Below are 23,736 nucleotides of genomic sequence, written 5' to 3'. Positions count from 1 at the left end.
GATGCAGAAATCCAAGATCCCACCCAGAGAAGGGTGGACCCTTCAAAACAGAGAAACTAAGCAAAGAAGGTCAATGATGAGATTGTAAAAGGACCATCAACAGGACAAGTCTTTCCCTGTGACAATGAACAGAATAACTTGCAAGTGTGCAGAAAATTCCAAGCCATGACCAGTTAGAAAAATAACCTTTTCCTTTTAAGAAGAATAAGGCGAAAAAGAGTAAGAAAAATAAGGCGAAGAAGAGTAAGAATAAGGCGAAGAAGAGTAAGAAGAATATTGTGAAGAATAGTCAGAAGAGGGGAAAGAAGAAAAAGAAAAGGAGGAAGGAGAGTAAGAAGAGGGCAAAGAATAGTAAGAAGGGGAAGAACAGAAAGAAGAAAAAGAGGAGGAAGAAGAGGAGAAGGAAGAAGAAAAAGAAAAGAAAAAAGAAGACAAGAGGAGGAGGCTAAGGATGTGGTTCAGTTTGTAGAGTAGATGACCTGTATATCTCAATGAGTAGATTTGATCCCAAACGATCTCATGTCCATGATCTATTATTCTCACAAATTGTATGAATTCAACATATCTGTATGTATAAAAATATGTGATATACTTATGCATACTCACATATAATAAAGCAACTGTAAAAAATGCAGACGGGGTGGGGAAGGTGGGAGGGGGCAGTGGTCGTGGGAATGCTGCACTGGTGAAGGGGGTGGTGTTCTGTTTATGACTGAAACCTAACTACAATCACGCTTGTAATCATGGTGCTTAAATAAAGATTAAAAAAATAATAATAATAACCTCTTCCTACAAGCCAACTAGAGCTTTCTCTTCCAAGCTTGTGTTCTCACTTGAACATACTTTCCTCTATTTCATGTCTTTGTAAGTAAAATTTTTCCATAGAAATTATCTTGCTTCACTGGGGCTGGGCGGTGGCGCTAAAGGTAAGGTGCCTGCCTTGCCTGCGCTAGCCTTGGACGGACCCCGTATCGATCCCCCGGTGTCCCATATGGTCCCCCAAGCCAGGAGCAACTTCTGAGTGCATAGCCAGGAGTAACCCCTGAGCGTTACTGGGTGTGGCCCAAAAACCAAAAAAAAAAAAAAAAAAAGAGAGAGAAATTATCTTGCTTCACTAAAAATAATATATTAAAATATATTGACCATTTTATGAATCCAGCATATAATCCAGCAATAGATCACTTGCCATCTGAGTACGAAGTGTGAGGCCGTGGGTTCAGTCCCTGACATTAAGCCACCTCTTGGCTCCCCAAATATGCCAGTTGATGGGTGAGGACTTCCCAGCACCATATTGTCTCGGAAGCTGCTTGCTGGATTAGGCCAGGTGGCCTTGGGCCTTAGAAGCACTGGATAGTGCTGTAAGGAAAAGCACAATCTCCTATTCTAGAGGGACAGCTCAGCCAGGCCCATCACAGGGCACCTAGAGCCAAAACCCAAACTCTACTGGGCAAGAAAAATATGGCATCATTCAATAAAATATAGCATTTGGGGGAAAAGAAATGTTTCTTTCTTTTAAAAGAAGAGTTTCACTTTTTAAGGTCATTTTTAAGTCAATTATTAAAGTTTGTCACAAACTCATCATCTCCCTTGGTAATCAATACTCAATAGTGAAAACAATGAGGTTATTGGGCTAAGAGGCCATAGACATCACAATCTACTTAGAATTTAGCCCCATCTTGTGGGAGGCTTAGAAATTGTGATGAAAGGTTTTCAGGGGCCCAATTGTGCTTTTGAACCCATCAGCACAAATGATCCTGATTCTTAGTTACATGTAGACCATCAGAAGAAGAGCCAAGGGGAAGATATGGCCAAGGGCAAATGGCTTTCTGCTCCCTCCACAGCCAACACATTCACAGGCAATTATGAATCTCTCTAGATTCCTTGAATAACTGCTCTCAGAACTTTTCACAGAAGTCTTATCTCAATATAAATAAGCCAGAACATTCCTCTTCTGGCTCAGCAACGCACCAAGACATCCTTGCAAACTAGGCATGAAGATTCAAATCATTCAAAAAGAAGACACTGATCTTCTACCATCTTCTCGACTATTATAATTGTGGAGTAAGTAGCAATTTGCAAAGCTATTAAGGAAGACTTTCTTTTTTGGCAAGGATTTATGCTGATCTGTGGCATTCAACTCAAAGATGAAAACTGAAATTCATTTCTTTGATTTCTTTTCTACATTCAAATTTATGTTCGGAAATGCATTTTGTGCAATTTTTGGAATGCCACGTAGAAAAGTCTTCAGTGTGACCTTTCAGTGCTAAATTCTTTCTACACAATCTGAAGTAGTTATTTCCTTCTACCTAATTTAAATTGTTAACCATAGCATGACTTTGAATATTATGATTATTCATAAGTAATTATCAAAATAAGAATTACTCAATCATAATCATATAAACTGCTTTGACTGAATTAAGGATTTACTAATTTATAAAGAATACTTCTATTAAGATCTTTGTTAAGGTGGCCTAAAATTTAAGAATAAAAACAAATGTATAAAAATATTTCAAATAATATGGCCCAGTAGTTGATCTACTCTATCACTGATATGACATCACATAATCTATGAACATCTTTCATGCACTAACATTTAATTTTCAAGGAAAATCATGTAGCTAATGTAAGTGAGAAAACGTGGTGAAAGCAGAGGTACCCTCATTTGTTGTAATAAAATAGGCTCCTAAATTATCATTCCAATTCTGTTGTAGCTTGAGTAACAGTCTCATATTGAATTAATTATATTTATCTATTTTTTACAGGTTCCTTGTTTTTCTTTCCAACTGATGAGAAGTTAACAATCATATGTTCTAAAATATCCACACTTTCTTGACTCCTTATTCACTTTATCAATCTTTGCTGCTCCTGTGAGTCTCTGTTCACAACACTCTCCTCAACTGACCAACAAATAAATAAACTGTTTGCTGGTGTTTCTGTTGAAAAATCACCTGCCTAACATACACTTTGATTCCTTAAGAGCGAGCTCACAGCTGACAGCTGACTAGAACTCATGGCTGAATGAAACTTATCTAGCACATCCATTCTTTTCAGGCATATTACAGAGTTTTTGCAAATCCCTCCCACAGTTCTTGAGGACATTTTAAATAAGGAAATAACCAACACAAAAGCACAAGGTAGAAAGTGTGGCTCTAAATAAAACATGAAAAAGAGGCCTTTTAGTAGTATTCAAACTGAAACATGAAGGTAGAGTGACTCCTTGTTTGACCTCAAATGGAGGAACAAGTGTAATTTTTTTCACTGCCCTGCAGATTTCTGCAGGTGACCTCAAAAGTGTTGTGAGTATTGACTTGGGATTACAATACATTTTAGTATATGTGCTGCTGAAGCAAGCACAAGGATTTTAGCACAATACATTTTAGCAAATGACTGAACTTGCAAATATGAAATCTGTATGACGAGGATCCACTGTGCTGATGTAAATAAACGTAATTAAGAGAAGACGTTTTCATATAAAACATTTAAGAGAATATTTTAAGGTAAAAGCTGAGTAGAAATACAAGTGTAGGGTGGGACAAAGAGATAGCACAGCAGTAGGGCATTTGCCTTGCAAACAACCAACCCAGGACCAACCGTGGTTCAAATCCTGGCATCATATATTATGGTCCCCTGTACCTACCTGCCAGGAGCGCTTTCTGAGCAGAGATTCAGGAATAACCCCTGGGCACTGCCAGGTGTGCCCCCCCCCAAAAAAAAGAAATACAAGTGTAGGAAACAGAACTATATATGATGTGTAACATGTGGTACCAAAAGAAGCTTTTAGGGCTTCTTTAGCAACAGTACAACAGGTAGGGTATTTGCTTTACATGTGGCTGACTTGGGTTCAATCTTAGGCATCTCATACGGTCCCTGAACCCACCAGAAATAATCCCTGAGCATAGGTAAGTCATGAGCATCACCAGGTGCAACCCCAAAACAAACTAAACTAAAATTAAATAAATACATTCCTATATGTAGTCTGTAACTGGAGCACCATAGCATATTACTGAATACATTAAAAATGGTATTAGCAGTTTTCTAGTAAAACAGAAACCTTTACAATAAACTAGGAACTTTACCAAATTAAACTTGTGAAGGAAAATTTTACATATTTCCTTAAAATGTATAAAGGGGTACAAAATTGTTCAAAATATTTAAACGATACACAATCAAAAAGTCTGGAAAGGGAGCTTTGAGCCCGATAGTGAGTTTATGACCCAGAGAAGGTACATGACACTGGAAAGTCATCTGTATTTTTTCCCACATAACTGAAACACACTATATAGCTAAAGGATCATTCAGATAGCTTATATAAGAAAATTCTGTATAAAATGTTAACTATATATTGAGTTAGGGAGTAATAAAACAGCCTTGTGGTATGATGTGCAAGGCAAACACCTTACCCACTGAACTATCTCTCTAGTCCTCCATAATTTTTAGGTTTATCTGATCTTTCGTTTTTGGTTTATTTTGTTCTATTGGGCTACACTAAGCAATGTTCTAGGGATTACTTCTGGCTCTGTACTCAAGAGTTACTCCTGGCAGTGCTTGAGGGACCATATGTAGTACCAGGGATTAAACCTAGGTAGGCCACGTGCAAGCAAGCACCTAACCCACTGTACCTTCTCTCCAGCCTCCTACTTTTTAACTGACTAATGGAAATCATATTGCTTGTCTCTACCAAGTCAACAAAAGTCTGACCAAACATCAGGTTTTGTCTTTCTTAGCAATAATTTTACTGACTGAATAGAACTTCTGCATCGTGTCTGGCGTTATTAAAGCAGAAAGAAACTTAACTTAGTCCATGTGATAGAGAACAATTTCAAAATATGGCTTGCTTGATGAAAATATGGAATAAAAGAGTGCCTTCGTAATTAAGACAGAGGATGCTGATCACCACAAGCTACTGTCTTAAATGACAGTGTCCTGTCAGGATATTGCCACTCTTCTTTGGAGATGATTGTCTGCATTTCTCTCCAGGACGCATTCCTACCGAAAATGATGCTTTGTTAAGGAAACCTTCTAGAATGAAAATGGAGACAAATCTGTGTCTATTTATAGCAAACAATGAGTCGATGGCATGTAATTAATCGTACACACTAATGAGGAGATGCTTTTGGAGTTCAAGAACATTCAAAGCCAGGCGCTTCTGCTGCTAGGGGAGACGGCAGCACACACTCGCATCTGGCACATTCGCCACCACCCTCTGCTCCTTGCCAGGGTGTGCGTCACACACTCAGCCAAGCTGACAGTTGCCCCAGCAGTACAGCCCAAGGAAGAAAGGTTTTTAAGTCATCTCCCTTTCCAACTCCCATTTCATAGGAAGATAAGCTTAAAATGATGAGGTCCTCTTTGACAAAAAAAAGTCGGGAAGAAAAAAACAATCAGATTTTACTAACAATGAGGGGAATGGAGTGGAGAGTGAGATGGTTTTCACAGATTTCAGGGTACAAAAATAGAGGTTAAGACTGCTTCATTTGGAAAATACTTTGCTCACTTCCAAAATGACTTCAAAAACAACAACAACAACAAACCTTATCGATGGAAATACTGAATTCCACTGCTGTTAATGATGGCTTCATGCGTAAAAATTCCAAACACACCCACCACTCGAGCTGCCGCCTCCCTTTTCCCACAGCAAGGTTCTGAGAGGTCCTCCAGCCCAAACCCCCCCCCCCCAAATCAGCTCTGTGCGACAACTCTTCCCTTGTTGCCTTGGCCTTTTGCTGCTGGGATGTGCCCAACCCCATATGTGTTTACCCTCTGGATTAGAGAGAACATTCTATCACTCATCCTTTCCCTGTTGCACAAACTACTCATGAAGATTTATTGAAAATATCTTTTGTGGGGAGCAGATACAAAAGTAGAGAAAGTAGGAAATTTGCCTTGTAGGTGGTCAACCTGAATTTGATCCCCTGTGACCTATATGGTCCTCATAGAACCACCAAGAGTGATTCCTGAGTGGAGAGCCAAGAGTAACTCTTAAGTATAGGTCAGAATGGCCCCAAAACAAAAACAAAGTAATTTTTCCTCATCCAAAAAAAGCCTAGTCATCAGCACTTCTAACATCATAATCTAATCCAATGTGTTTTAAAGACTTTTTTCTCAAAGCTCTATCCAAATTTTCTCTACTTAACTTTTAAACATGAACTTCAATATCCTTTTCCCAACACACACACACACACACACACACACACACACACACACACATAACCTTTTCCATCCTTTATTTAGGCAAAATTTCATTAATGGCAACAATACTAAGAATAACTACAAAAACTTTACACATAAGTAAACGTATCCATTATTACATATTAATTACTGAGTTGAGGTACTTTGGAAAATGAATGGAAACATATTCTGCTCTCAACAAATATGGCGACCCACATGTCATGTCCACCATCACACACAGATACTCACACCCACACTGGTAGAAAAACAGGGGATGACCTTAGAGGTTAATTTGGAAACGTTTCAATGTGTATAAATTGTCAAAAATATTTTTAAATAAAAAAAATCAATGACTAATCTGCAAGAATAGGACAAAAGAAAACATAGCCCCTCTTTCAGTATTTGTACATTCTTTCTCTTCTATAGATGATTATGCCATCACCACTGTTAGCATCATCTTGCACCATCAACTCTTTTATCTCTTGGGTCTGGCTCCCAAGTGGTGCTAAGAAGGTCTAAGGACCCTTCCTGGTGCTTCTCAGCCAACAGGGCTGGCAACTCAAGGCAAGGTCATGAAGATGCAGTGCTGCTCTAGTCCTAAGGTCAGGGATGACTGGGGCCACTCCTGTTGGCAGGGAGTGCTCAGGGGACCATGTGGTACCAGGATCGGTTCAGCTGTATGCAAGGCTTGTCCATCAACCTTTGTGCTATCTCTCTGGCTCCTCATATCAGCTTTTTGCTTTAAATTTAGTTAGTTGATTGGTTAGTTAGTTGCTTTGGTCACACCCAGCAGTGCTCAGGGATTACTCCTGGCTCTGTGCTCAGAAATGTCTCCTGGCAGGCTCAGGAGACTATATGAGATGCTGGAAATAGAACCTGGGTTCTAGATTGGCCACATCTAGGCAAATGCCCTACCTCTGTGCTATCGATCCAGCCCCATTACATCAACTTTTTAAAGTCAAAAGGAATCCTCTAAAACTTCCCAGACAGACCCACAATGTTGGATGTTAGTCATTGCTCTTTCTTTCTTGCTAACCACATATTATAGGCATACAAAATAACTGATCACACTTAGCCAATCATAACTACTTAGAAAGAAATATTGAAGGCCCGGGACAAAGCCCAGAGGCTGGAGTCTTTTTTCTTGCTGGGGAAGACCTGAATTTGACCTGTGGTTAAGCTGGATCCTGCAAGTACGGTCAAGAGTGATCCCAAAACATCACATTAAAAGTAATCCCATATCCAGTACTGCCAGGAGTGGCCCAAAAGAAAAATAAAAACTGGCATCAGAGCCAGTGAGTATTCTTTGGGCTCCACTTGCCTGCTTCTTGGCTGGATATTAGAAGTCTGCAAGCACTCAATCTCACCATCATAGTTCTTTAATAATGTGGTTTTCAGTATTGATTTCAGTAAACAGACTCTAGAGAGATTTTAGAGATTTTTTTATGAATGATAAGTAGGTCCATTTGTCCATGTCTTAAAAGAGTAATAAATGTCCAACCAATTTCCTTCGCCTTTTATAGATCTCTGGGTGTGATCTCTGGCACCCTCATCTGCTCTCTGGAGTCCTGCAGAGAATGATACCTGATTGCAGAGCCAGTACTATAAGCCCTGAGTATACATGCATACACACACATACACAACAGAGGCTTAAGGTGGGGAAGTGTGCAGCTGATGGAGAATTCTGGTCCTCCCTAGAGTTACACACATGAAGCCAGGTGGGGCAGAGCAAACTGCTTTCACTGCTTTTAGGAATACACTGAGAGAAACTGGCACCAAGATGGCCCCATAGGCATGACCCTATGCTCTGCTTATAGAAGAGCTGTGTTTGAGATGTGTACCCACAGGATAACCCTCCCCACAATGTGCAGCCAGAAGTAAACTCTGCCTACCACTGAGTTTGGCCCACCAGCCTAACAAAAAAACAGAGATAGAATGGAAACAGGAATTTGTTAGGGTGCCATTACAACAATCTGTAAAAACATGATCCCGAATATAATTTTCAGATAGAACTGAACACAGGATTTCCTGAGTGTGTGTACATAGACATTGAGCAGCTGATGGACGAGCAGAGTGGTGTCAGATGAAATAGGAAAAACAGGTGGAAGAGGTGTGTGAAGACCATGAGTTCAGTTTGAGACACTGACTGAATCTCTATCAACATGAAATAAGAGGGGTAGGCATGTATAAGTGTGGAAGATAGGTCAATTTCAGAGATAAACACTGAGAATCACTGACTTTTAGAGATCATAAAAGGAGGGAGGGCACATAGAAAAATAAAGAAATGAAGGACTGAGTCATGAGATATTTCAGGATTAATAGACCAAGGAGAAAAGAAGACTTGTCAAAAGGAAAAAGAAACACTTGGGAGACAGGAAGGAAGGTACTGTCTTGAAAGTAAATGGAAAAAAATTGGAAGAAAAGGAGTGAACAAGTTCAGACACTATTGGAAATGCAAGTAAATTAAAGAGGGAAAGCTGGTTACTGAATTTAGCAGTGTGAAGGTCACTGGTGACCTTGAAAAAGTAATTTAGGTGAATAAAAGAGGTGAAGGCATATTTGAAATTGCTTTAGAGAGAGATATTTTAAAAAATCAAAACAGTGACTATAAGCAACTAGTGTGAAGAATTTCTAGGAAAGGAATGTAAATCTATCTGTAGTGAGATTTTTTTTCTTTTCTGTATTTTTACAAAAGGAAAAATACTATCTTTGTATTTTAAAGATAACTGAAAAAAAATTGACCAGTTGATTTGTAATTCTAGTGGGACCAAGGGGCTGTAGGATGGGAGGATTAACAGTGAGATTGAAAAAAGAAGGAGCAAGTGAGATACCATTGAGAAATTGCTAGAATCAGTCTGGGACATGCATAGGGGATTATCTGCTCAGGCAGCTCAGCAGGCAAGATCATTTCAGGAGATAGTTTAAGTGAGGGTGGCAAGGTACATATTGAAAAAACTATAATTAGTCATAGTAGAGAATTCCAATTCGGTAATATGGTAAAGCATTGGGGATATATGTTAAAAATACTTCAGGAGTGTAAAGGTAAAACAGGTAATAAGGTGCTGGAGTGACAGCACAAGAGATGGGGAATTTGTCTCGCATGTGATCTACCCCATAAGGTCCTTCCCAAAATTGTCAGGAGTGATTCCTGAGGGCAGAAGCAGGAAAGAGTATTTGGGTGCCAGAGTGATAGTACGATGGGGAGAGCATTTGCCTTGCACGTGGCCAACCAGTTTTAATTCCCAAATCCCATATGATCCCTCAAGCCGGCAAGGAGTAATTTCTGAGCTCAGAATCCAGAGTAACTCCTGAGTGATGCAAGATGTGGTCCAAAATCCAAAAAAGAAATCAGAAGGAGTAATCCCTGAGCATCACTGGTGTGACCCAAAAATTAAAAGAAGAAGACAATGAATGGTAATGCATAAAGTTAATCAATATTATAAAAGTCAAAGATTGACATTTTCAAAAAAAAGAGAGTAAGGATATCCTGGTGATAAGGGGGAGGAATAAAGAGCCTTGATCTCATCGCAAAAGGCATGCCAGAGCTGTGAGAGCAGAAGTGAGCACCACTAAGGTAGACTGAGGTTCTTTGGGGGTACAAGAACAAGAAAGGAGCCTCCTCTGCAAGAGAATTAAGGTACAGGAAATACTGATAATACTGGACTGATTTTTCAGAGTGCTCAGTAAATGTTTCCAGTGGCTAAAGGGGAAGGAAAAAAAGAGCAGGAGCTGCACAGATGCTTCTGAGAATGAGGGTACCATAAGGAGAGCAGAATGGAAATGGTGCTAATGAAGAGAAAATGTGGATCATGATCATCTGACTATTGCCATGAATTCAGAGCAGACTGTGTTACAATGATTTTAGAAAGATTGAAGGATGAGGAATGATATATGAATAGGCACCACCATCCAAACTGAACCCGTCAAATTTGAGTCCACCCTGTCACTTCACAGATTCTCCTCTGAGCATCACCAGTGATGCCAATGACCGAGCCCAAGCTCCTCTTTTGTGCTTCTCATCGGCATTTCACAGTTGACTTCTCCACCCTCAAAAAACTTCCTCTTTTGGCAATACCATGCTCTCCTGTCTTTCTCCCCATTGTGCCTCAGCATCCTTTATTGACTTTTCTCCTTTATCCTGACTTAAGCGTCAGAGTAACCAATATCCTCTGATGAATCTCAGTGACTAAAATACTATACAAATCAATCTGACACTGGAAATTACCTTTTTCTCCTTTATCCTGACTTAGCATACCCCATGATGGAACCCAATAGATAAATTAAAGGGCTGAATTCGATGTTTGGCACACACAGGATGCACTAAGTATTGTCAAGGTTTGGCCCCGGTGGGCCCTGTACAGTCCAGTCTTAATAACACCGCATCCTTGTACCTGAGTCAGGCCCACAGAGTCAGTCCAAGTATCACTGGAGTGGTCTTGAAGTTCCCAAGCGTTGTTGAGAAGTCCTCCCTAAAAAGTATACCTATTGACCCACGTAATAGGGAACAATTACCTGTCTACTCTAGAAGTCTGGATTTCTCTCACAAAATACCATTAGTACAAATTTTGACTTCCCTTATTTCAGTGAGTAGCATGGTAGTCACTCAACTGCTGAAGGAAACCCCTAAGATCCTTCCCTTCAAGTCCCTCATTAAAGTATATCAACGCCATTTCCATATAACTATCCACTTTCCTGGAATTTTTCTGCTTCATACAAAGTCAAATCCCACCATATCTTTTCACTGAACTACTGTGTCTCCACATCCGCCTCATATTCATAGAGCATGCAACACCTAAACCATAAACTTTTAAAATACAAATAAAATCACGTATATCTTGCTTAAAAATTCAAAATAGTACCTAATTTAAAATATAGTCCAAACCATAAAGGCAGCAGTCTCTTTACTCCGCTGCAAGTGAGTCGGTGCAGCTCACTTCATACATGGTACCTCCCTCCCACACAGCCCTTCATGGGCAGAAGGCTGGATTATTCCCTGGCAGCCAGGACTTTGTTCAAGTCCTTAATTGGCAGGACAATCTCATCTCTCCTCCTCCCTTCCAAGTTGACAGAAAAGGGAACCCCACTACCCTTCAGGAGAATTTCTATCTCAGAAATACATCATGGTGCTTTGTACCATGTTTCCAGCTAACAGAAACTCAGTACAATCTTAGGATATACCTTCACAGACTAAGAGAAATCAGAATCCCTAGGCTCAGCTATGAGGCCAGGGAGCAAGCACATGGCTTAGAGTGTAACACTCTCTATGCTACAGACCCTAGTCTGAATGTTGGCCCTACTAAGCCCCCTCGCACCACCAGGAGTGACCCTCATCAAGCTCCCAGACAGCAGTTTCCTGAACACCAAGTGTGGTCTCAAAGATTAAAGAAAAATTTTAACAGATCTACCTACAATCATGGGTAGATTCAGCCAGATTCTATCCTTAGACACATCAATGCAATTTAAAACTATCCATCCCCAATGTGGTAGTTTTACATCTTGGAGCCTAAACACAATTATCCCCGTAAATCCTGGTTCCAAGCTTTGGAAAGCCTTTCAAGCCATGGTAGAGCATTAAAAGAATAAAATCAGAGCTGTCCCCCTTGGAGTTGGCTAAATGTCTCTCTGGCCACTTGACGAGAGATAATGTGACATCCATGTGTGACCTTGCCTACTAATGCCAGCATCTAATCACTGAACATAATAAAGCTCCCATGTCACCATCCTCTTGAGATTCAGTTTATAGTTATTTTAAAACAAAGCATAAGCATATAATGACTTTATTATGCAGCCAGAGAGCTAGATGTCAAGTATCACTCAAATACAATTCAAAGATTACCAAAAAGAGAAATATAGTTCATTTGAAGCTAAGTATCTGTGAATCAGATGCCAGAAAATATATAGATACTCACAAGCCAATGGAAGTCATAAAAGCAAACTAGAACAGGAAGTAAGATGCTGGTCTGGCATGCAACCAACCCAGGTTTGATCTCTGACAGTCTATATGGCTCCCTAGGCCATATCAGGAGTAATTCATGGAAACAAAACCAGGAGTAACCCCTGAACATTGCTAGGTAAGGCCTAAAAGCAAATACACAAACTAGAAAACCATGCTTTTAGGCTATTTTTACTGGGGTGCTGGGGTTCCTCAAAAATGGTACCACAGACCCACAGGGACAAGAGCTCCTCCCAGCCAAGCTGCCATTTAAACCAAGGCAGCTTGTTCATGTCATGTTATGTACATAGGACTTAGTTTTAAAGATTATATAAACTGATAACATCCAGAACTGGCAAGTTTATAAGAAGTGTACCTGTATATATTGTAGGTAAGATTACAAATTATTCAATAGTTTAAAAGGATGAATTTTTTAACAATGTATTAAAACTTCACTAAATAGGGACCAGAGCAGTGGTGCAAGCGGTAGAGAATTTGTCTTGCATGCACTAAACTAAGACAAACCAAGGTTCAATCCCCAGTGTACCATATGGTCCCCCAAGCCAGGAGTGATTTCTGAGCACATAGCCAGGAGGAAACCCTGAGCGTGACCAGGTGTGACCCAAAAACCAAAACAAAAGAAAAAAAACTTCACTGAATATCTGTTGCCTCCATGATTCTGCATCTAAAGTATCATAACAGGCACCTTAAATATAATCCAGGGCTTAATAAATTGTCTTACATGTGCCCAGCTCCAGTTTCGGGCCTTGGCATAACTACGGTCCCTGGAGCATTGTCAGAAGTGATCCCTGAGCATAGAGCCAGGAGTAAGCCCTGAGCACCACTGAGTGTGGCTCAAAAATATAATTAATCAATGACATAACACAACAAGCTAATAGTCTGGTGCATCATAATCTCAAACACACATCCTCTTGAGGAGTTAAAATTATGACTGTAAAATGATGGAACCCTGATTGAGTTTTTTAGTCAAACTGTCACTCTTCTGTTTGAAAATATTAGGCATTTACAAATATGAAGAAGAAAATCACATGAAGAAGACTGTAATGCTTATACCTACCCGAGTAAAGTGTACAGTCATAGTTTGCATTTATATCTAACACCAAGATCAGAACCTGACAAAATATATTTGCTGAACAAATAAATAAGTGTTGAGTCATAAATAAATGTTAAAGTACCAACTATACATACCTCCATGAAGAAAAGTAGTAACTGTCTTTGCTTACCAGTTTAAGCTTCTTTAGAAAACTCTAATGATCATTAAACTGGTATATTTTCTACACACACACAGACACACACACATGTGTCATGAAGAGTGGAGAACAGATGGCTTCAAGACCCTGAAAAGAATTAGAAGGACTATATCAATGACAGAAAGATCAGAGAGAAGAATTTCAGTCATGGAGGCAAGAAAGCTTTTTCTGACATTTCTAGGGAATGAAAATAAATGCCCAGTTGTTTTTATAGTGTCAGATATCAACTCATTGAAATTGTTACTGTACTCAAAATTTGAAAAGCTAGCCCGGTGGGAAACTGTGCCTAATCTTGAACATAATTTTCCTCAATACATTATGTGTCATCCTATAAATATTTTCATCCTACTGGACAAGACATAGATATATGAGTTTGTGTCACATGCCCAAAAAAAAAACAAAATCTTTATTATAAAATTATCTACATTGCACTTCTACCAAGAAATAAAATATGGGTTTAATACCCTAAATATTATTTCAACAAGAGCAGGGAATATATCTGTTTCTTTTCTATGCAATAATCTGACATAGAAGATAACAAATATCCACTGCCTGCTGATAGCCCAGCAGTCACTGAATATTCTAGCACTGTTTGTTTTTCCTACTCTTCTACAAACCAGCTTTATACAACTCTAATTTTACATCATTAATTGCATTTGCAGGATATAATTCATCTCTTCTAAATTGAGTCAAATGTCCAAAACACCTGTTACTTGGAAGAACCCTCCAGAACTCCTCTCTAGTGTCTCCTGCTTAGCTGCTGTCACCTCAGTCACCAGCGTTGGGCCCTGTCACCTTCAACTTGGGCCATTTGATCAGTCAGACTCTTGAGAACCTATGCCTCCAGCTGGCTGGTCTCCCCTAGTCCCTGAGGACAGCTGGAAAAACTGTCCAGTGATGCAGGTGGTGAGTGTCTGAGATGACAAAACTCTTCTGGGGAGTTACTAGACTGGACACAAGGTGAAAGGAATCTAGACTCCGATACCCCAAAAAGCAAAAGAAGTTGGTGTCCCACACAGAAGCACTTCTGCCAGGGATCAACAAAATCTAATCCCTGAGCTGGGAAATGATTCCATCCCAAGCCCAGAAAGGAGCACCAAGTTCTAAAGATCAACCGAGACCCCATTTCCTGGCCCTCAGCTTTGGTGACCTCAGGCTGCAAGTAGTCTCCTAAGGTTCCTAAGGTGCTGTCCAAGGATGCTCATTTAGTAAACTTTCTATAGTCCTTGCCTAAGTACCCGGAACTTGTCTTCCACTTGAACCTGCTAACCTGGCTAGGGAGTGGGGCATGAGATAGTAATGATTTATTTTCTCCTAAGTTGTGGTCAAAATGATTTTGCTTTTATTTTTTTGTTTGTTTTTGGGCCACACCAGTGACCCTCGGGGGGTTTCTCCTGGCTATACTCTCAGAAATCGCTCCTGGCTTGGGGGACCATATGGGACGCCTGGGGATCAAACTATGGTCTGTCCTAGGTAGTTGCATGCAAGGCAAAATGCCCTACCACTGCACCACAGTGCATTTTGGGCTCTGGCCCCAAATGATTTTGCTTCTAATAAAAATGATTGTCTGGGGGGTGTTGCTGGAGAGATATTACAGAAGGTAGGACAATTGCCTTGCATACAATCGACCCAGTTTGATCCCTGACACCCCATAGTACCACCAGAAATGATCCCTGAGCACAGACCCAGGAGTACCAATGGGTGTGGCTCCAAAATAAATCAAATCAAAAAGATGGCTTTTTTCCCTATGAGTTATGAATAGAAAATGAAATTGAAGTGCTATGAATCTGAACTTGGCTTTAAATGTTAAATGTCACGAGAATATTAAGAGGGAAATGGGGTGCATTGGTGGTGGGAATGTTGCACTGGTGAAGGGGGTGTGTGGGTTTTATTTTTGTGACTGAAACCCAACTGCAATTATGTTTGTAATCACAGTGTTTAAATAAAGATATAAAAAATAAAAATAAATAAAGTTCTATACCATTAAAAAAGAGAGAATGTTCAAGTTTAAGGGTAAGAATACAGCAGTTAAGTAGGACACACTGCCCAGCACAACATGGTCTTCTGAGCATCGATATTGGAGCATTGGAGGCCCCTATTACCACTGGATTAGCACAGTGGCTTGTTTCTATGGGACTTACACAGCCCTAGGCCATGGCAAAGAAACTTTGGCCCCTCTGGCTGGCTGAGAGCAGCTGTTGGCCCCCTGTACTCCTGGAGTACCCCTTGAGGTCTCCTACCATCCACTGAAGTCATATTGAGGAAAAGTACAGAACAAACCAGTGGCTTTGGATAACGAATCTAGGAGGGTAGTTGGTGCCCATGTTTTAGTACAATTGTCATAAAGCTGAAATAAGCACACTGCTTCCAACTACAGCTGCTCCCAACTTCCTGTCATTAACACTAACTGGGCTTCTTTCTGGCTTTTCAGCATGATCTAAAGACGCCCATACCTTCTAATAAATTCCCCTTTGAGTTTTCAAGAATATATCAAAGGTGACAGAACAAAAGTTCACAAAAGCTATGAAACTTTTCGAGACAACCTCACAGCAGCAGCCGTGTTCCTTCATCAGCTGACTCCAGAGTCTGATTTTACTTGCAAAAGAGATTTAAATTACAGGTTGGAGCAGTGGCACATTAGTAGGGTGTTTGCTTTGCACTAGGCTAACCTAGGACGGACCAAGGTTCGATCACCCTAAGTCCTACATGGTCCCCCAGGTCAGAAGCGATTTCTGAGTGCAGAGTCAAAAATAACACCTGAGAGTCACCGGGTCTGGCCCCAAAATAAAACAAAACAAAATTAAAAAAAGAGAGAGAGATAAACTAAGCTGGAAAAATCATGAGTGCGCTGGTCTCACAGCTGAAGATTGGGGCAGGTGGGGTGGGCCAAAGCCTCATTTCATTAGTTGCACCCACAACCTACAAACACCACCAGGCCAATTTTAGGACTTTACCACTGATCTCTGCAGAGATGCCTAAATGACAAAATTCCAGGTGTGCCAATATTGGGGCTGAGCTTTGCCCAGTGAGTGCAAGCAGCCCACCTCTTGTCCCCACTCCCCACTTTCATATTTTTTATATAGCCATAACCAAGCCCCACAGAAGCAGCTATATCAACATTTGGAATCCTGGACCACTTGGCCACATACTGTATTTTTCATACCATAAGATGCACTTTTTCCCCCAAAAAAAAAAGTGTGCCGTAAGAAGCAAATGCCACCTGGTGTTGAAGCCTGAGTGCAGGAGAGAAGAGCAGCTAAAAATGAGGTGCGTCTTGTGGTCAGGTGCGTCTTACAGAACGCAAAATACAGTAAATCAAAATATTTCAATACTGACACCCCAGTAGAAAGACACCAAATAAGATGTCAAAGTAGCAGAGAAGCCACCTCAAGTTGACAAACTGAATGATCATCTAACAACAGTTTAGTATATTGTGAAATATAATTGTTTTTATAGATTTTCTTTTGCTAAATTTTTTTCAATAATTTCATTAGCACTTAGTTGTAAACAATAGAAAGTAAATTACTCCATGCCTACCAAAGGACAGTGATGGAGGGAATTTTACACTGGTGATAGGATTGGTGTTGGAACATGAATGCCAGAAATAAATATATTATGAGCAACTGTGTAAACCACAATGTTAAAATAAGTTTTTTGGAAAATTCTGTGAAACTCTTTTTTTTGGGGGGTAGGGGGGCCAGATTCATCCGTGCTCAGGGGTTGCTCCTGGCTCTGTGCTCAGGATTTCTCCTGGCAGTGCTCAGGGGACCACTGTGTACAATTGATCCAGCTCCAAACAATGAAACTTTCATAGTTTGAACATTCAACATTGTTTAACAGTAATGATGTACTAAACTCTGCCAGTAGAAGCAAACTATACTTATGAGCAAATGAGTTTCTAATTATCTCCATGTGCATATTAACAATAAAATAAACTAAGCACAAGAATTACTAGAGGGCCCACTGGGCCCCATGAGCACTGCTTGGGAAGTCCCCATAATAATAAATAAAGGAGTATTTTTAAGGGTATTTTGATTCTGCATTTATCTAGAGTTACTTCTGTGCACTAACCATCAATCTATGATTTCCTTGTCTACCAGTGACCAGTGCTTGAAGTGTTTTTTCCTCATGGAACACTCAGAGGAAATGTGTGCTTAAAAGGTTAATTTCTGCTTCCGTGAGAAGACAGCATTTGACTTCTTTCCAAAACAACCCAATCTTCAGAGAGCATCAGAGGGCAATGGGTCACCCTGTTGTGCTTAATGTATTTTTGGCAATCTTGTTGGGAAAAGAAAACATTTCTCTTCTGAAATTCAGATTACAATGGAATGGGACCTTTCGTATGTTGTTTACATTGTAATGTCTCTGTAGGCTGTCTTCAATCTGGGTTCACAAGGAGAAGGGTGCAAGTACAGAATTTTTATTTTGTGTCTGAGAGTTATTGAAGTTATTCAATTAGATGTTACCAAAAAAAAAAAAGCTCTTAGTAGAGGGTCTGCTTTGACAAGTGTGTGTTATTGGGTTTTTTGGTTTGTTTTTGGTTTTTTTGCAGGGGAAGGTTGGTTGTTGTTAGTTTGTTGTAGCTTTGAGGTCAAGAAGTAGTATTTTCAAGCAGTACTCAAGGAGTCTGAGGACCTCACTTGAGATGTTTGTCTAACCAGTATAGAAGTTCAACGTTCAAATATTTTTTTTAAATTGTTCTTGAAATCATTGTGAGATAGATTTATAAGGTTGTTGATAATTGAGTTTCAATCATACGGAATTTTTAATCATTGTTTTGAGTACACGCCTTAAAGACCAGTTTTGAGAAATGAATATCTTTCTTTAAAATTGCTTTTGTAGGAGCCAGAGCAGTGGCACAATCAGTAAGGCATCTGCATTAGCCTAAGACAGACAGCAGTTCAATCCCCCGGCATCCCCAACCTAGGAGCGATTTCTGAGCACATAGCCAGGAGTAACCCCTGAGCATCAGTGGGTATGGCCCAAAATCCAAAAAAAAAAATTTTGCTTTTATTAAAAAAAGTAATTTATTTACTTACTGATATAAATTGCAACGTTGGATTGTCTCATTTTGAGGGTGCCATTCTCTAGTCATTTTTCATGTTAATACAGTTTGGACAAATCAATTTGCAACCTTCTATTTCATTTTTTGTGTATAACCGTTTTTGTGTATGACTATTTTTGGTTATACACAAAAGATATTTTGGATTCAGGCTGACTCGCCCTCAGTTTGAAATCTAATCTTTTATTTTAAGTATATCTAACAAGAAGGTTAATTTTTTATTGTTAAAAAATAACATTAAAATAAATATATCTAACAGATCCTTGATTCTCTAAATTAACAAGTGATTTAACACAGTCTAAGGCACAGCCCACTTAATGGTCTCAAATCATGAAAATTAAAATCACTTATTAATGTTTCCAAATGTAGGTATACATCATTGGAATATATTTGAAAGAGTGCAGAAACAAATTTTTCTCACTATCACACGCATAACATTTCATAAAATTCACAAAAGTCTGTTATCCCAGGAAGTAAAGCTGTAGGTCCTGACTTCAAGGTAAAGTAAAAATTGAAACAAGATTAAAAATTTAAACTCAGTCCTGAAATTTTAGAATTCAATATTATTATATTCTAGCACCTCCAAATCAGTATTTCATCATACAGATAATTAGAATCTCTTCATTAGAATAGGATCTCCCCAAAACTCTCTATTCCTTATTGATATTTAGAGCAATATCAATAAGAGATTTATAAGTAAGCATGAATTTCCCCAAGTGACTTCCTTCAAAGTAGAACTCTGACCTAGAAATGAGCAAAAGAACTGAAAATATTTCAATATTAATAAGCAATGAACACATTCTTCCAGAATATGATGGAGAAAAAACTATTCTATTTTAACTCATTCCAGAAATTATAAGGAACCAAGAGGGTCTTGGTTGCTGGATTTGGAGAGGTAGATGAGCATGGGCAAACTTCAGAATTAGGATACTGCCAGGTAGGATGTGCTTTGAAATCATCTGGATTTAGGTTAAATCTATTGCTATCATCTATAATGACCTGAGGCATGTGTACCATATACTGATTCCCTTCCTGCAGAGATAATAAATTCCCTACAGTAAAGCTACTGTAGATAACAATTTTTTTTCAAATAAAAACAAAAGCATTCTGAGTCTAAAAAGAGGTATTTAAGACTCTAAAAAGTCTGAAAAATGCCTCTGAATGTCATTTACCTCTCTGAACTTCCATTTCTTCACACTACATATTGAAAATTGCGGGTGCTAATACAGACTACCTCACAGAAAATATTTACCAAAGTCATATCCAGAGATCGGAACATTAAAAACAGAAGCCAGAAATGGCTTAGGTGAAAAGGACAACAGACAATAATGTGGTTCCTGGAAACAAGTTAATCAACTGCAGCTTTGTGAATTCATCTATTCCAGAAACTGGTAGGTTTTTATTTTTATAAAAATTACTTTATTTAAAGGTCATGTATTACATAGTTGCTCATAATACAATTTGTTTTTGCAACTTATGATCCAAGACCAATCTGCCACCAATGTAAATACCCTCTTACCGTTGTTCCCAAATTCCAACCCATTCCCAAACTTTCCCCAATGGCAGGCATAAACTAATATATTTTATATTGTTTGCTTAAAGGTAAGTGATAAGAAATTTTTAAGTACATCAAAAATTGTTGTATCCCACAATGAGATCAGTAAGTCATTGTCAGAAAATTCACTAAACTATTTATTGTTAGTTGATCTTTGAATTTTTGTTTTCTGACATAAGGTGCATTGAATGCATGATGATGTCTAAATTGGTGTGTTCCGACTAGGATGACAGTATGGAAAATTTAGAGTTGTTGTGCAGCCACTCAGTACAGAAATTCCAAATTAAGTAGCTTATATTGTGGCTTTTGTGGGTGTGTTTTTGTGGGCTGCCAGCCTTTCCAGAAGTACAAGAAGGCAAGAGTAGGATGCTCTCACTCACTCAGAAAAAATCCTTGTGATATCAGCCCAAATACCATCATACCTGAGTTTTGGTTGGTTTGGCTCTTTGCAAAGATCAATGGTAAAGAGGGTTATCTGGCCACACCCCATGAAGGGCGGAGCCTGATCCCTTCACATGCTTTTCAACATGGCTGTATCCAAAATCTTTCAGCTGCCAGTGCTGAGACCAAACCCTGCCCAGAAGCTTCATGAAGCCACATCAATGTAGGTGAGGCTGCACACACCCAAGAAGGATGGAGCCAGAGGAGCCCAGCAGCTCTGCTTCACCCTGTGGCCCCAGACATCTCCTAGTCAATGATCCCCAGCACAACACATAAAAATAACCAGAACTACAAGCAGTACAATGGGGAAACAATGCAGGTCAACACCTGCATAGAAATAAGATGGCAGTTCTGATAACCCAAAAGTGCCAATCACTCATTTTGGCCTCTCAGAAAAGGAGTTTAGAGAGGAAATATGGAGATGGTTTATAGAACTCAAAGAAAGCATAGATCAAGCTGAACGAACCACAAATAAGAATCAAGGAGAATATGAAAAACAGAAATGAGAAAACCCAAACTGAAATAACAGGACTAAAAAACTTTAAAGACAAAATGAAAATTTCACTGGAAGAGCCTCATCAACAGATAACAGCAGCTGAGAACTATCAGTGAGCTGAAGATGAGAGGCATAACAGCTCCATACAACAGAAAAGATTGGAAAAGACCCTTAAGGCAAACAAGCAGACAAATGGAAAAAATCTTCAAAGAATGTGGGGTAGCACAAAAATAGAAGTCTTATGAGAAACTCAACAGAAACATCATAAGAATCATTGGAGTCCCAGAAAGGGACCCTGAATGAAAATCCCCATGAAGAATCAATAGTCAAGAACATAATTGCAGAGAAACTTTCCAAAGCTAAAAAGTGCATGCACCAAATTCTGCATTCCTGAAAAGTACCAGCTAAAAGAGATCTGAAGAAAAGCACCCCAAACATATTCTGAGTCACATGATGATATCCCTTAGATAGGGATAAAATACTGAAAGCAATAAAATCAAAAAGGTAAATTACATTACAATGGAGCATGTCTAAGATTTACAGCAGTATATCACAAGAGACTCTCAAGACCAGAAAGGCAGTGGTGGGATATAGCGACAAAAACTCAATGAAATGAATGCTTCGCCTAGAATACTGCACCCAGCCAGAATCATTTCAGATTTGAAGGAAGGATAAATAGCTTCATGGATAAACAACAGCTCAGAAACTTTACAGACACAAAACAAGCCTTACAGAGGATAGAACAGAAAGGTCTACTTTAAGAACAAGACAGACCAACAGACATCACCAAAGTTCTACATAAAGATGACACTAAATTCCATGACAGTTATCCCTTTTCAATGTCAATGGACAAATGCACCAGTTAATAGATACAGAGTGACAAAATGGATCAAAAATCTGAATGCGGGGGCCGGGAAGGTGGCGCTAGAGGTAAGGGTGTCTGCCTTGCAAGCACTACCTGTAGGACGGACCGCGGTTCGATCCCCCCGGCATCCCATATGGTCCCCCCAAGCCAGGGGCAATTTCTGAGCGCATAGCCAGGAGTAACCCCTGAGCGTCAAACGGGTGTGGCCCAAAAACCAAAAAAAAAAAAAATCTGAAATGCAACATTCTTCTGCCTATAAGAAACATATTTGAATGGTCAGAACAAACATAGACTTAAAATAAAAGGTTGGAGAAAAAGGAACTCTCATTCACTGCTGGTGGGAATGCCATCTAGTTCAGCCTTTATGGAAAACAATATGGAGATTACTCAAAAAACTGGAAATTGAGCTCATATGATCCAGCTGTACCACTCCTAGGGATATGCCATAGGAACACAAAAATACAACACAAAAATTACTTCTGAACACCTATTTTCATTGCAGTGTTATTTACAATAGCCAAAATCTGGAAACAACCAAATGCCCAACAACAAATGAGTGACTAAAGAAACTGAGGTACATATATACAATGGAATATTATGCAGCTGTCAGGGAAAATGAACTCATAAAATTTTCCTACACATGGGACATGGGTGTACATGGAAACTATTATGCTGAATGAAATAAGTCAGAGGGAGAGAGACAGACACAGAATAGTCTCACTCACCTGTGGTATTTAAGAAAAATAAAAGACAGTATGGTAATAATACCCAGAGATAGATGAGGACTGGAAGAACTGGCCCAAGATATGAAGCTTACCACAAAGATTGGGTGAGAAATAACTACATTAACAACTATCATGACAATGGTAGTGAGTAAGGGAAATAGAATGCCTGTCTCAAATACAGGCAGGGGTTTGAGGAAGAGGGAGATGGTGATAGCAAAGTTGCACTGGTGTAGGAAGGTGTTCTTTTTTTTATAAATGAAGTCCAATTACAAATATGTTTGTAATCATGACTTCTAGATAAAGATATTATTTTTAACAAAAAGATCAATGGTAAAGCTGAGCCATTACTGGGTGTGGCCCAAAAACCAAAAAAAAAAAAAAAAAAAAAAAAAGCTGAGCCATTAGTGAGGTGGCGTTTGTGGTTTGGGGTGCAGCTGCAACCTAAGACTTGGCCTGACCAGCCTCCCAATATTGTCAGTTTTCAGTTAGGTGGCCAGGGTTCCCATGATTTTTCACAGCTTGGATTAGATTTCTTTGGAGAATAAAGTCCATGGAACTGGCCGAAGGAACTGGTAGCTATTTTTATCTCCAATGACTTAGAAACAAGCTACTTGATAAATGGATTTGATAAAGCAGAGAATGTGAATGATCTTTTTCAAGACACAAATGGAATCCATGTTGAAAAAAAATCCCTGCCTGGTGTCTGTTAAAGATTGCTGCGAAATATACTTTTTTACTCTCCTATCTCTCCTCACCCAGACAATGGCTTAAGTGAGAAGAGAGAAATACTAGTAGATGGGTTTAATAACTTAAAATTACCCAAGATGGAATAATAAGGGTTTTGGGTAGTCGGTTTTGGGGGGTTTTTGGCTCATTTTACAATGTTCTTTTTCAAACCAAAACTAGTTTAAAAAATATAAGAAAAACAAAACCTTGCCTCATTTTTGATAAAACTAGAAAGCATATATATCTCCAAGTCGCTATAATAAAGGACAATTCTCAATATTAAATTATGGTTTGTATAATTTTACCTCATCCAGGGAATATGTTGAGAATGAAAACAACGTTTTTAGAGCACTGATAGTTTTCCAAATCCATATCAAGTGGACAGCAAAATAACAAGTGATAACCTACTGTAAGAAGTAGCAAAAAATTAAATAAATAAAAATACAAATAAATTTTATTTCAGGGTCCTCATCAAAAGTATAATCTTGCTTTCTA

Source organism: Suncus etruscus, chromosome 8 (genome assembly GCF_024139225.1).
Source record: "Suncus etruscus isolate mSunEtr1 chromosome 8, mSunEtr1.pri.cur, whole genome shotgun sequence".
Taxonomy (NCBI): domain Eukaryota; kingdom Metazoa; phylum Chordata; class Mammalia; order Eulipotyphla; family Soricidae; genus Suncus; species Suncus etruscus.
The sequence above is the reverse complement of the archived record's forward strand: the minus strand, read 5'-3'. Positions refer to the sequence as shown.